Consider the following 14473-nt stretch of genomic DNA (forward strand, 5'->3'; position numbering starts at 1 on the left):
TTATGAATGCAGTGTGTATTGTTTCAATATTTTAGAGTAATCCTAGAGAAAATCATGAATCGACAGTAAAAAGGATTTTCCGGTACTTACAAGGCACTACAAATCTTGGCTTATGGTATCCTAGAGATGAAAACTTTGAGTTATGTGCATACATAGATGCAAATTGGGCAGGAGATGTGGATGATAGAAAAAGCACCACTAGTGGAGCATTTTTTCTTGGCAGCAGATTAATTTCTTGGTTGAGTAAGAAACAAAGTTGTACATCTTTATCAATAGCTGAATCAGAATATGTTGCAACAACAACTAACTATACACAGGTATTATGGCTTAAGAAAATGTTATAGGACATAAAGGTAAAATGCAAGGAACTCATAACTATGTATTGTGACAACACTGTAGCAATTGATATATCTAAGAACCTACTATTACATTCTAAAACCAAACATGTTTCTATCAAACTGAATTTTCTAAGGGAGAATGTTGAAGCAAAAGAAATAAAACTGGTTGATGTGAATACTAAAGAGCAGATTGCATATATTTTCACTAAACCTTTGCCTAAGGAGAATTTTGAATATCTCAGAGATCACCTTGGGGTTATAGCCCCATCGGTAGAGACTTAGACAGTTGATGTTTATCATCAACTAGCAGTATTAATAGGTAAATCTTTTACTCCGGCTTTGATGAGGAAGCTACTTCTCAGGGGGAGTAGTTGGTATACTGAATTGGTTGGTATTTTGTATTTACATCTAGTTTTATATTGGCTTTGGCATTTGATGTCAAAGGGGGAGATATTGGTATGGAAAAACACAAGAAAAACACCTGTCACTCCCAGGGGGAGAGATTGTTATTTTGAGAGAAACTGATTACTCTCTGTATCTGTATTTTGATTTCTGGTTATGATCTCTTTTTGAGAGATTGTTGGTTTTTGGTATTTGGCATTTCTATTTTGGCACTTTGATGGTTTTTCCATCTTGTGTTGCCATCAATGCCAAAAGGGGAGATTGTTGGTATTTTGGTATGGTTTCATCATTGATGTCAACACCTACTATCACTTATCAACTTTGGCACTTTGAAGAATTGGCAATGTTCACCAACAAGCAAGTGAATTATGCATAGTCACCGATATCTGGTACACCGATAGGATATAGTGTTCACCAGCACTTGGAATGGCATGAAAAACACCTGGTTATGTCAAAGACATTGTTTGGACACTTTGTCTTGAAGAGTTGTTCATTGGCATATTCAAATTTGCATATTTGTTGTTACTGGCAAATAGGTCTAGATCATTCACCGACAGGCTTATCTATTCCAGATCAGCATGGCACACTATGGAGATGTTTTATTATTTTTGTAAATGCATCAAGCCAACATGTTGAATTAGTTATTGCATCGGATATTGTTTTATTTGTAAATTGATTTTATTGTAATATCCTTTAGAGCCGACCTGCTAAAATTGGTCTTAGGATATGATATAAATGTAAGATCTTATTTGTAAGATCAAAGGTGGAATGCGAAAAAGGAATTGTGTGAAGGTATATGTGAGAATAAGAAGAGATTTACACACAGACATCATTTGATGGTTGAAGCAAGGTTTTTGTAAAAACAATCAGAACTACACCGGCATTGAATCCAACATATGAGCTCTAGGCGCTTGGCCTTTCTGCATGTGCAGACCCCATTTGTATACAGATACTATCTGCAGTAGTATCATCTGAATGTGGGTAAGGTTTCCCACCATGGTTTTTCGCCTTACAGGGTTTCCACATACAAATATTGGTGTTATGTGTTGTGGATGTTATTGTCTTTCTGTTTCATGCATTAATCTTTACCGGTACTGTAATTAACTGATAAAATTGTCTACCTGCATAAAAGTTTGGTTTTACCGGTATTAAGCATTTAAGTTGGTTAAGTTGTTTTGGTTTGAATTTATTTGACAACTGATTCACACCCCCCCCTCTCAGTTGTCCTCGGGACCTAACACACAAAATTCATTCCGACCTAATAACAACATGCACCTAAAAAGATATTAAAACTAAGGGTGGGTTCATTTCAATTTTTAGTACTGCATTTGCATATTTCTTTATTGCATTGCATATCTTCATTTCAAAGTACATTATAGTTGCTTATCACCACTACACAACATATAGCTGCATATTATTATTGCTTTCTCATATAGTTGCATCAATAAAAATATGATGATTATCTGAGTCATTCACCTGTCTACACTGAAAGGAACAAAGGTTGTCTCATTTCCTAGATACTTATTCATGAAGTCTTTAGGAGGCATTTAGTCATTCATCTTCAATGTCAACTTGTGATTAAGATTTATCCTTGGTTGGGTAGAAGTTTCACTATCAAGTCTTGTTACCCAAAATCTATTAATTGCTATATCTCACACATTAATCAATAGCTCTAAGTCATTACAGATACCTAGTTGGTCATGTGGCTAGTGAAAAACTCAAAGTTCTACTTCAGCGTCACTGTAATCATCATACCCAAGAAGGTTTCATTACTTACAAGTCAAGGCAAAAAAAAGAATAAAATAAAAAGTGCTATGCCAAAATCAATATTAAAATATCATGGCAAAAAGAGAAAAGATATATAACTGAAATATCACGCATACAAGTGTGATAATAAAAGATTGACTATGGGAACATGCGAATAACTCCATTAGGGCTATGGACGTATGTTGGCAATGGAGCAATATTTGAGAGATTATAGTGCATAACCTCATCAGAGCCCTAAAAGCTTGCTAGAAGTGAGGCTCTATTCGATTTCCTTTTGAAGTCAGAATAACCTACGTAGCTAGTCACATAGAATTCCAAGGGTCTTTGATGGTTATAAGAGTCGGAATAAATTCAAATGCACACACATTGGCAAAAGAAGATCAAAGTTTCAAGAATTGATGGGGAAGTTTTCTGCACCTCCATTCATAAATCTTGGTTACATAGTGTGTTAGGTTGGATGGTCTAAAGTCTTTTGAGAATGGATTGAACTCCTATCTCTAAAATGTTGTGCACCTTTAATCCAATTAGTGCATTTTAAAATGAAAGACGCACACACTTATCCTTGTTCGAATAGGAACTGCATATTTGTCATGCATCTTGCATTAGCATAACTCATATCAAAAATTCATTATCTCTATATGCATCATCATGTTATCATCATAGGTCTACACACTTGGGGGAATAATTGAAAAAATCATAAAAAAGTTCTGAAAAAATCCTAAAAATCAGAAAATTACCTGAAAAAATCAAAACTGAAAAATCAAAGCAAGAAACCATTGACCATCCAACAAATCAAATATACAAAAGACAAACTCTCAAATTCTACAATCAAACTGATCACATGTCTTGTTAATCAATCTATCAATCAAAATTTATCAAACATCAACATGTCGTATACAAGGAAGGGTACACTTGAAACCAAACATATCAGTCTTATACGGGGTACTCACTCTTTGAAATTAGACATTCCTATCAATGATCACACAAATAAAAAACAATGGCATAGTTCAATATGGCTGCTAGATTTTGTCGGGGTTAGTCTTATCTTTATCAATTAATGGTAGGTCATGTCTCAAAAAAATTCAAAAATCAATCAAAAACATCAACATATCAAAAACATTTGAAAACCATAAAAATCAGAAAACATCAAAATCACAAAAAAACATTCAAATATGATCCTAAAAAAAGAACAAAAACATTGAGAAAATACCAAAAACCCTAAACATCGAAAAGCTCTTCGAAAACAAACTAAAAATCAAAAAACATAAAAAAAATTGCAATAACATGTCTCACAAGAATCAAATATCCTAGCAGCTATCCAACAAACACTTCACATAAAGTTCACAAAGGATATAACTATCTTAAACTAAACATCTACAATCAAACTAATCAAGTCTTAACAATCGATAATCTATCCTTATCACGTGATCATTATCTTGTCTTAAAGAGAAGAGGATACACTCAAAACCAAACAGATCAGTCTTAAACGGGGTCTGCAACTTTATGAAACCAGACATTTTATACTATCACATAAAGAAATCACATGAAGACACAGCTCAGTATAGTTGCTGAATTTTTTCCTAGTTAGTTTTAATCTTTTATCATTTGGTGACAAATTATGTTACTATGCTACTCAAGGATGTCCACAAGTGGCTAGAGGAGCCGTGATGGACATGATTTTTTTCTTTGTTTGCCATTTGTGGTGTGAACCAATTAAGTTTTGGGGCAATAGTTTCAGTGGGTGTCTATAATTGGTACGTTCGTTCAGAAAGTATCCCATGAAGGATAACCATGCTTGTGACTACCGCACATACCTCGACCCCTGTTGTTATTTGTAGAATGGAGGGTTCACTCCTTGTTTGCTACGTGTTTGTTTCTTTGTAATGAGATATCTTTTAGTTCTTCATACCCTAGTGTACAAAGCTTCATTGTTACATAATAAGGTTCAATGATGAAAATGTTGCACTATGAATAAATACAAGAAGACTATTCACCATCAATAAAATCATCATCATATCATTTCAATTCATACCAATTGTTTCTGATCTTATCATGCGGATTGTCTCTTTAGATCATTCTCTCATCAAGCATTTTTTTTTCTTGAATCAACCTTTTCAATTCTTTCCAATCATTCATTTCATTTAATAATATCTCTCTCATCACTTAATTTCAATCTTTTCATCTATAATTCTATTATTTCAACATTTCTATCTATCAATCAATTATTCCTCACCTTCATCATATTTCATTATTCATCCAATTTTGATCTATCATTTGTCTTATACAAGATGTATCCTTCTTGAAACTAGACATGATCATCTATCTTTATCTTATACAGGATTAGACCTTCCCGAAACCAGGCACGATTATCTATATTCATATTATATAGGATGTATCTTTCCTGAAACTAGATGTTTTGATCATTTTTGTCTTATACAAGATGTGTCCTTCCTGAAAACAAACTTTATCTTTATCCTATCAATCCCATCAATCTTATCATTCAATCAATCTACAAATCACTCTAGCCATTTCTTCTATCCAATCAAATTCATTCATGTCATCAACTAATCATTCTTCCATCTCTCAGACAACATTCTTCTTCTTTCAAGAGATCATTCATGCCTTCAATTCACAAACAATCTCTCAAGGGGGCATTATACCCTAGCATACTAGGGTAGATTTTTTTTGTTTTCTTTGAAATAACGTCATTTCAACATTTTGTCAAAGAGGGGCAAATGTAGACACCAAAAAATGTCTCTTTAATCCTATACTAATTATTCATCTAATTAATTAAGTAATTCTTTAATTATTTGACTAAACTAATTTTGTCTTCTAATCATCACATTCAACATTTCTAATTATTCTATTGCTATTCTTTAATCAATCAAACCCTTCTTAAATTTTAATTAAAAATTATTTATTTAATTAATTATGACTTATTCCTTAGTTAAATAATCTTTATTATTTAATTAAACTCATTTATAATGTTTAAATAATTTCATTTGAATTATTTAAATAATTTAACAATTATTCCTCCAATACTCAAATTCTAATTCTAATTAATTTCACCTAATTTCATTTCATTCTTCCCCAAATTTGAATTTCATTTCTTCTAAATTAACATTTCACCAAATGTAAATTTCAGTTGAATTTCATGTGCATTTGACTATTCAAAAATCCAAATTCAAATCTAAATTGAAAATGAAAATGAAATTCAATTTCAAAATCCTACAATACATGTTAAAAATCAAACTAATTGATCAAATCAGTTGACTAATTAGTTAGCTCAATTAACTCCTCAATCAGCCCTTTTCACTCCAAATCACCTTTTCTAACTAATCAATCAATCCACTTATCTCTCCAATCCATTTAGTCATCTGATCAATCAATCCATTCAACTATTCAATCTGTTCAGTTGACTACTCAATCAAATGAGTTAACAAATCAATCAACTCTGTTAACTGATCAATCTAAATCAACTCACTATCAATCGAGACTTAAGTTCAAAATCCCTCCCCAATCTATCTCAAAAATCTATAAATTCAACCTCATTTCACATCAAATAATCTAGAATTCAGAATCATAGTCTTTAAACAATTGTCTAATCTATGTAGGAATCCTAGTGCAATACCTGAGAGCCACCTATTAGGATAACTGGTGAACAACTGAGAGGGCGGGGGGAGGGGGGGGGGGTGAATCAGTTGTTAACATTTATAACATTTAATCTATAATACAACCTTAAACCAGAGCGCATATGTTGGCAAATACACACTCCAATGAGAAATTGTAGGTGATTTAAGGTATTTTCATTGATGGCAACCTTACAATCATACGACACCGGCACCAACAGACTCTACATCGGCATACAGATCACTGACACCAAAAGGAAGATTACTGGCACCCTGGCCAATAGGAATTTTGTGTATATATATTTTTGTAATTAATTGTAAAATCTTTTGTAATCCGACTTGGCGAATTGTAAAATGACTCATATAAGTATGAGATCATTGTAGATCATTTATGAGAGTGAGATATAAAAAGATAATAACAGACCTAATATGTGAATTATTGGGATAAGGGTTTATGTATTTTGCAAAGCTTAAACCGGTACTGAATCCGGCATAGTAGATGTTGTTTTGAAGTAGTACAAGACATTGGATTTGTATAATCCAATTTTGTAAGTCAGTGTGACTTCTTTGAAACTAATTTTTGTCTTCTAATCATCACATTCAACATTTCTAATTATTCTATTGCTATTCTTTAATCAATTCATCATTTAATCAATCAAACCCTTCTTAAATTTTAATTAAAAATTATTTATTTAATTAATTATGACTTATTCCTTAGTTAAATAATCTTTATTATTTAATTAAACTCATTTATAATGTTTAAATAATTTCATTTAAACTATTTAAATAATTTAACAATTATCCCTCCAATACTCAAATTCTAATTCTAATTAATTTCACCTAATTTCATTTCATTCTTCCCCAAATTCGAATTTCATTTTATTTCACTTAATTTCATTTCTTCTAAATTAACATTTCACCAAATGTAAATTTCAGTTGAATTTCATGTGCATTTGACTATTCAAAAATCCAAATTCAAATCTAAATTGAAAATGAAAATGAAATCTAATTTCAAAATCCTACAATACATGTTAAAAATCAAACTGATTGATCAAATCAGTTGACTAATTAGTTAGCTCAATTAACTCCTCAATCACCCCTTTTCACTCCAAATCACCTTTTCTAACTAATCAATCAATCCACTTATCTCTCCAATCCATTCAGTCATCTGATCAATCAATCCATTCAACTATTCAATCTGTTCAGTTAACTACTCAATCAAATGAGTTAACAAATCAATCAACTCTGTTAACTGATCAATCTAAATCAACTCACTATCAAGCGGGACTTAAGTTCAAAATCCCTCCCCAATCTGTCTCAAAAATCATAAATTCAACCTCATTTCACATCAAATAATCTAGAATTCAGAATCATAGTCTTTAAACAATTGTCTAATCTATGTAGGAATCCTAGTGCAATACCTGAGAGCCACCTATTAGGATAACTGGTGAACAACTGAGAGAGGGGGGGGGGTGAATCAGTTGTTAACATTTATAACATTTAATCTATAATACAACCTTAAACCAAAGCGCATATGTTGGCAAATACACACTCCAATGAGAAATTGTAGGTGATTTAAGGTATTTTCATTGATGGCAACCTTACAATCATACGACACCGGCACCAACAGACTCTACACCAGTATACAGATCACTGGCACCAAAAGGAAGATTACTGGCACCCTAGCCAACAAGAATTTTGTGTATATATATTTTTGTAATTAATTGTAAAATCTTGTGCAATCTGACTTGGCGAATTGTAACATGACTCATATAAGTATGAGATCATTGTAGATCATTTATGAGAGTGAGATATAAAAAGATAATAGCAGACGTAATATGTAAATTATTGGGATAAGGGTTTATGTATTTTGCAAAGCTTAAACCGGTACTGAATCTGGCATATTAGATGTTGTTCTGAAGTAGTACAAGACATTGGATTTGTATAATCCAATTTTGTAAGTTAGTGTGACTTCTTTGAAACTGAGTAGTGAGCTCTAGGCACTTGGCCTTCCTGAATGTGCACGCCCCTATTGTAAGCAGTAATATTCTCTTATTGGCTAGTAAGTGAATATTATGGGTCACAAAACCCATCAAGTTTTTTCCCACACTGGGTTTCCTCATTAAAATACCATGTTATGGTGTGTCTCTTATGTTGTGGTTATTGTTCTTCTTTACTGCATTATTTTTAGTTTACCAGTACACAGTTTTGAAGTTCTTTTCATGTTATAATTCAAGTAAATTCTTTTAGCGGTTAGATACTGATTCACCTCCCTTCTTAGTATCTTTTGGAATCCTAACAATTGGTATCAGAGCCTGGTCCTCTATTTTCAAAAGCCTAATAGCTTGAGGAAGATCTTGACACCGAGAGAGATGGAAAACATAAGAAAGCAATTGGAAACAACTCTTTCAGACTATGATGCAGAAAAAGTAAAGAATATCAAACTTGAGGATGATCTGAAGGATGCACAGGATATTATTCGAGGACTTCAAGAAAACTTCACTATAGCAAGGAACAAAAGAAGAGAACTTTGTGAAAAGATTCAGAAAGATGAAGATGAAAAGGAAACTCTTAATGATCTAGTAAACAAACTAAGACAAGATAACTGTACAATGAAGAATGAGATGCAAGATATGACTATGAGATTTTGTAAAGAAATTGAAGATAGAAAGAAGAATGAAGATGATTTGGCTAGAAGACTAAATGATGTTGGAAATGAAATCACAAGACTTAGTCATGAAACTGATATGTTGAAGACAGATTTTATGCATACACAAAATGACACAAATGAACTTATGAGACAGAAAGGAATCTTGGAAAGTGAATTGGCTACTGCAAATCAACACAAGGAGAAATTCAAGAAAAGTTCAGAAGAACTTGTTGACATGCTGAAGAATCAGAAACCTAATGGTGATACAAATGGCCTTGGCTTTGAAATTGGTGAAAGCTCTGGTACTGCAAACAATCATGATCATAGTAAACCGGTAAGACAACCTAATGCTTACAAATTCAATGGGAAATGCTTTAACTGTATCAAGTATGGTCATAGAGAAAATTAGTGTACATCTAGAAATTATTAGAACACTAATACGCCCACCGGACAATGTTCTAAATGCAACAAAGTTGGTCATAATATAGAAAATTGCTGAATGAATGTAAGATGTTATGTCTGTGGAAGATTTGGACACTTATCTAATCAATGCAGAATACATACCGGCATAGGATATGGGAAAGCTATTCAGAAAAACAATGTGACTTGTAATGCTTGTAACAAAATTGGACATATTGCAAAATTTTGTAGAAGCAAGACTTCATCGACAAATAACAAAGGTCCTAGCTTGAAAGGTAAAGAAAAGGTTGAAGAGGTAAAGCGAGAATTCTCAAAGCAATGGATCAGAAAGTCAGATCAGAATGTTGATGGGAATACTCCTCCACCGACAGAACAGAGTATCACTCCACCGACATGAGACTCTTCATCTAACTAAAGAAAAAACCTTTGGGGGTTTAGCAACAAACTGAAAAACATGCTAATATACCCTTGGTTGGTGGTGAGAAGTTGAATTACTTCTTTACCGGCAGAAAAGTTAAGTTGCGACTTAACCGACAAGCATTAAATGTGGTAGTTGGAGAAAATAACATTATAAAGCAAGTGTTTTGGCTCCTTTTTCATTCACCGAGCATTCAAATCTTTGAGAGTGCAAAAATTCCCGAGTGAAGGCATCCTTAGCAAAGAAGTGAAGCAGGTCATCCAAGCACTCATCCCTAAGGCAGATTGAGGTATTTATAACTATGGCTTCCTCATCCACTCCTTAATTTATTGTAAACCCTACTATGATTGAAGTTATCAAACGCCCTAGACCCATATTTAAGCTTGTTCCCAAAATAGCGAAGAAAGATGATACTATCGGTGCATTTTCAAAAATACCTAAGGGAGTAGTATATGCTGAAGAACCTAGGATATACATACATTATAATACAGATGAATTAGGAGATGATGAAATCAAGAACATGTATCAAATTGTGATTTGTGATGAATCTGGAAATATCAAACTGGAACATAAGATAGTGGAAACCCTAGGTTTTACTGAAATCCTTAGTGTCCTGGATTTTCCCAAGGGTATTATAAGGATTGTGATAAGTAGAGTTCATGGGGAATTCTTTTGGTTGGATTCAATCCATAAGATCACCAAAGAAGCAGTAAAGGCAGTAACAGGGTTACCTTCCACCGGTAGCAGGCCTGACAGGACTAAAAAGGTCTCTAATGACACATTAATAGACCTAACCGACACAACATTTGACAAAAGTTCTCTAAGGGTAAATGATGTGAAGGATATCAATGTCAGATTTGTTAGTATGATTTTAGGCTACAAGGTTACACATGCAAATAGGTTATGTAGACGTATAAAAATGACCATATTCCTAAATGAATATTTTATGTTCATTTCTCTATTTAATTAAATCCAATTTAATTAAATTACCCGCATTCCTCTATTTAATTAAGTAAATTACTCAATTTATTTAAATTAAATTCACTATACCCATTTAATGAATAAATCATTTTATTCAATTAAATCCCCCCTATCCACTTTTAATTAAATTTAAATTTAATTAAATAGTTATCCTAAATTGAATAAATCTAATTTATTTAATTTCCCCAAATTGCAACCAAATTGAATGAAATTCTTTATTTCAATTAAATCCTATTATCCCTCCATCCACTTGCAAAATCCTACATCTCCCACTTGCTTCCTAAACCCCTTTCTAATCCCTTCTAGACTCTTCTAATCGCTTCTAATTAGCCCAACCCATTTTCTAAAACTTTGTCACATCCCTAAGCAAAGGGAAGTCACTTCTCAAATCTTCAAAGTCTTTGATAACCGTTAAAGGCTTCAAGTCTTCAACCACTTAATTCTCCAAAGTCTTCAATAACCATTAATGGTTAACTCAAACCCTCTTACATGGTTAAAGAATTTCTTTTAACTCAACCTTCATCCAACCCAAGGGTCTCATCAGGCCTTTAATGCTTTGACCATGATTATCTCTTAATCATTTGCACAAGGGTTTATCCTTGGATTAACTCTTAATCCAATGGGTAAGCCTAACTTAAGCTTAACCCTTATCTCTAGATAACCATAAGGTCTTCTCAGGCATTTAATGCCTCCAACCCCTTCTCTCAACCCAACCCTATGTTGACACTTGTCACCATTTCATTGGTGCAAATTGCAAACATGGATCCCCAACTTTCAAACTCAACCCTTGATCAACTCTTTCATTCCTAACCATCCATTGCCCTGTTTTTGCTATAAATAGAGCTCTCATTCCTCCATTTTAAAACATCCTCCAAATTTGTAGTATCACACTTATGCTCAAATACATTCAAGCTTTCATACCATTTTTTATGCTCATCATTTTAGCCTCTCTTTAACTAGGAATTAGTCTAAATATGCATGTTTAGAATACTTTCTATTATCATTAGCTCAATCATAGATTAATATATCATGTTAGGATAGTATTTATACTAACCTTGTCATCTTATAATCTAGTTTATTGCATTTCTAGAATCATGCATAGCTTAGGATGCATCTCATTCTAAAATCTATCAAAGCATCCCTCATTCTTGCATTTGCCATCCCTAAACCATTTTGCTTAGTGATCTGAGAGCAAAAATATTGGTTTGAGGGACATTGTAGGATAGAGAACCATGGGACCCACCTTGGGAAGCTGAGTGATACTTCATCACTCCATAGTTTGCACCAAGAAGTCCTGTGTATGTGTGTGGACAAGTATTTTGGAATATTTTTACATATTGAGTTCTATCGACCCGCTTTTCCCGCATACATTTCTGGCGCCCACCATGGGGCTCAACCCCACGAATAAAATGAGTTTTTAAATTTAACCACTTTTGCAGGCACGCGGGAAAAATGAATTAGAGCGTTAAGTTGACTATTTAGTGCATCCGATTAACAGCCTAGCGCATCTAGTTCACTATTTAGTGCGTGGAGTCCATCATCTAGCGCGTGAAGTTTATATATTAGTGCATCAAATCACTAATTTTCCTGTAGGTCTCAGCGCGAAAAAAAATAGAGCAGCGCTTTCGGCGCACCGAGTAGCGCATCCGAAAAACAATGTAGCGCATTGAGACATTATTTTAGTGCATCTAGGTTATATTGTAGCGCGTACATTCTTTTTTGTAGCGCATCACAGACAGAATATAATTTGTAACCGAAAGATAAAAATTAGGCTTGTGAAGCCCACCATGATGATTTGATTTTCTTTCTACTAACTGACTGTGTGTAGGTTCTAACATTTTATTCAGGAACAAAGGAGATCAGTCTCGTTTTCTTTGCTTTCTTTCAAAGTTAGTAAAAAGAATTCATCTTTCTTTCTTGCATGTTAAAAAGAACAACAAAGCAAACCTTTCATTCCTACAAGTTAGGAAAAACACTTCTTTTGGAAGCTCTAAAAAGAACAAGCAAATTTACTTTTTGCAAAGCTTAAAACGAACCTCACCTTCCTTTGGTTTTTAAAAGGATTCACTTCATTTTGCAAAGTAAAAAGAACCTCATCTTCATTTTGTGCAAAGCAAAGAGGGAAAACTTTCCCCTATCGACTTTAATTTTATTGACCAAAATCACGATTTACTTTGTTGACCAGGCTTATTTTTCAAAAGTTTTGAAAGTACACACTTTGCTATGAAAGGTTAAAAAGAACATCATGCTTGTTGGAGCAACATCTCCAAGTAGAGATTAACAAATCACTGAATTGAAAGGTAAAAAGAACAACTTGATTTCCTTATCTCAAAAGTTGAAGGAATATGCTCTCCCCTTAGCTGGGTGATCAAAAATCCAAACCACTCTTAAAGCTTTATGTATTTCAAGCATAAATCCTTTAGCAGGTCTGCCTTCCCGAGGAGTTGAAATCAACTCTTAAAGCCATTTATGGCCGGTGTGAAGGGAATGACCTAAGTGGGAAATGACTTTGATGCCAAGAATTTCAACCCACTATAATCAAAAGTGAAAAGTGATGAAAGTCCTTTTCAACGGTTGTGCGCAGTGATTAGCCTTCCCCCAGTATCCTTGAGATACGTAAAGCCTTTGTTCTAAAGGTTGCGAAGCCTCCTGAGGGAGTTTATCACTAACGGCCGAACAGGAAGCCTGATTACGAACCATAGAAAATAGAAGCTTTGAATCGAGTCAGTAACCAGACATTTATAACATCATAGTGCAAGGGTGGGGAAGAATCCTCCCCCAAGATTACTCACCATATATCTCCCAAGATAACTACTCAACTGTGAAGTGATTCACTTTGGGTTAATTTTTGGCAAAAGGCAAAAAACGGGCGCCCTCTAGGGGGTGACATGGCTGTTTGAGCTGATGGAGTATCGAGACTAGTGGGCTAAGATGTTATTTATGACCTTTGAATAAATAGTTTTTCTGAAGTGTATTATTCATATCAAAACCTGTTAAAACATTGGGGATTTGAACACATCCTCGCAGAACATACACTTTTTGTTAGATTAGGAAAAATGGTTGTACTTTTTGTGTCGTGCTTGCATTTACTACTTCAGAAAATCATCCATCAAACTTGAAAAATTCACGACAAAATTTCAAAATTTGCAAAAAAATCAACCAAAAGAAAAATCATGGCAGTTTAGCGCATAAGGGCAGCTTCTTAGCACGTGAGGAACTTTTGTTAGCGCACCCAACCATCAAATTAGCGCGTCGGTTCCAAACAGTAGCATTTCATCTCAAAGCAAAACAGTGTGAAATCATTTAGCGCATCAGAGAAATAGTCTAGCATGTGGAAGCATCAGCTTAGCGCGTGGAGGCTAAACATTAGTGCATCAGGTTCACAGGTTAGCGCATTGCAGGCCTAGGGTAGTGCATAGATTTTTCAAAAAAAAAAAGAAAACAATTTTGAGCAGTCAAAACTTTAGCACGTGTGGTTATTATTTTAGCACGTGGGGTAATTTTTGTAGCACATATAGTCTCTATTTTAGCGCGTGATCAAAAACATAAAAACAAAGGGCAAAACAATGAAGAATTTTAGAATTTTAGAATTTTTGAAAACATTTTCAAAAGCCTCTCATTACCAACAACATTTTTCATCAAAACAGAATAGCCAAAACAAACCGTTAAGACTATTTCTTGAGCTAAATTTGTGTCAAAACAAACGTTGTAAAATCCTAAACGAATCGCACGATAAAACATGTCTATCTTATCATAATCTAGAAACCTCATCATTAGTATCAACAGAATCCTTTACCATCTTACGGATTTTATCTCACAAAAACACTTGTTTAAAATTTTCAAGTTGTCAAATCAAGTTTCTATATCG

This window comes from Cryptomeria japonica, chromosome 11, assembly GCF_030272615.1.
Source record: "Cryptomeria japonica chromosome 11, Sugi_1.0, whole genome shotgun sequence".
Taxonomy (NCBI): Eukaryota; Viridiplantae; Streptophyta; class Pinopsida; order Cupressales; family Cupressaceae; genus Cryptomeria; species Cryptomeria japonica.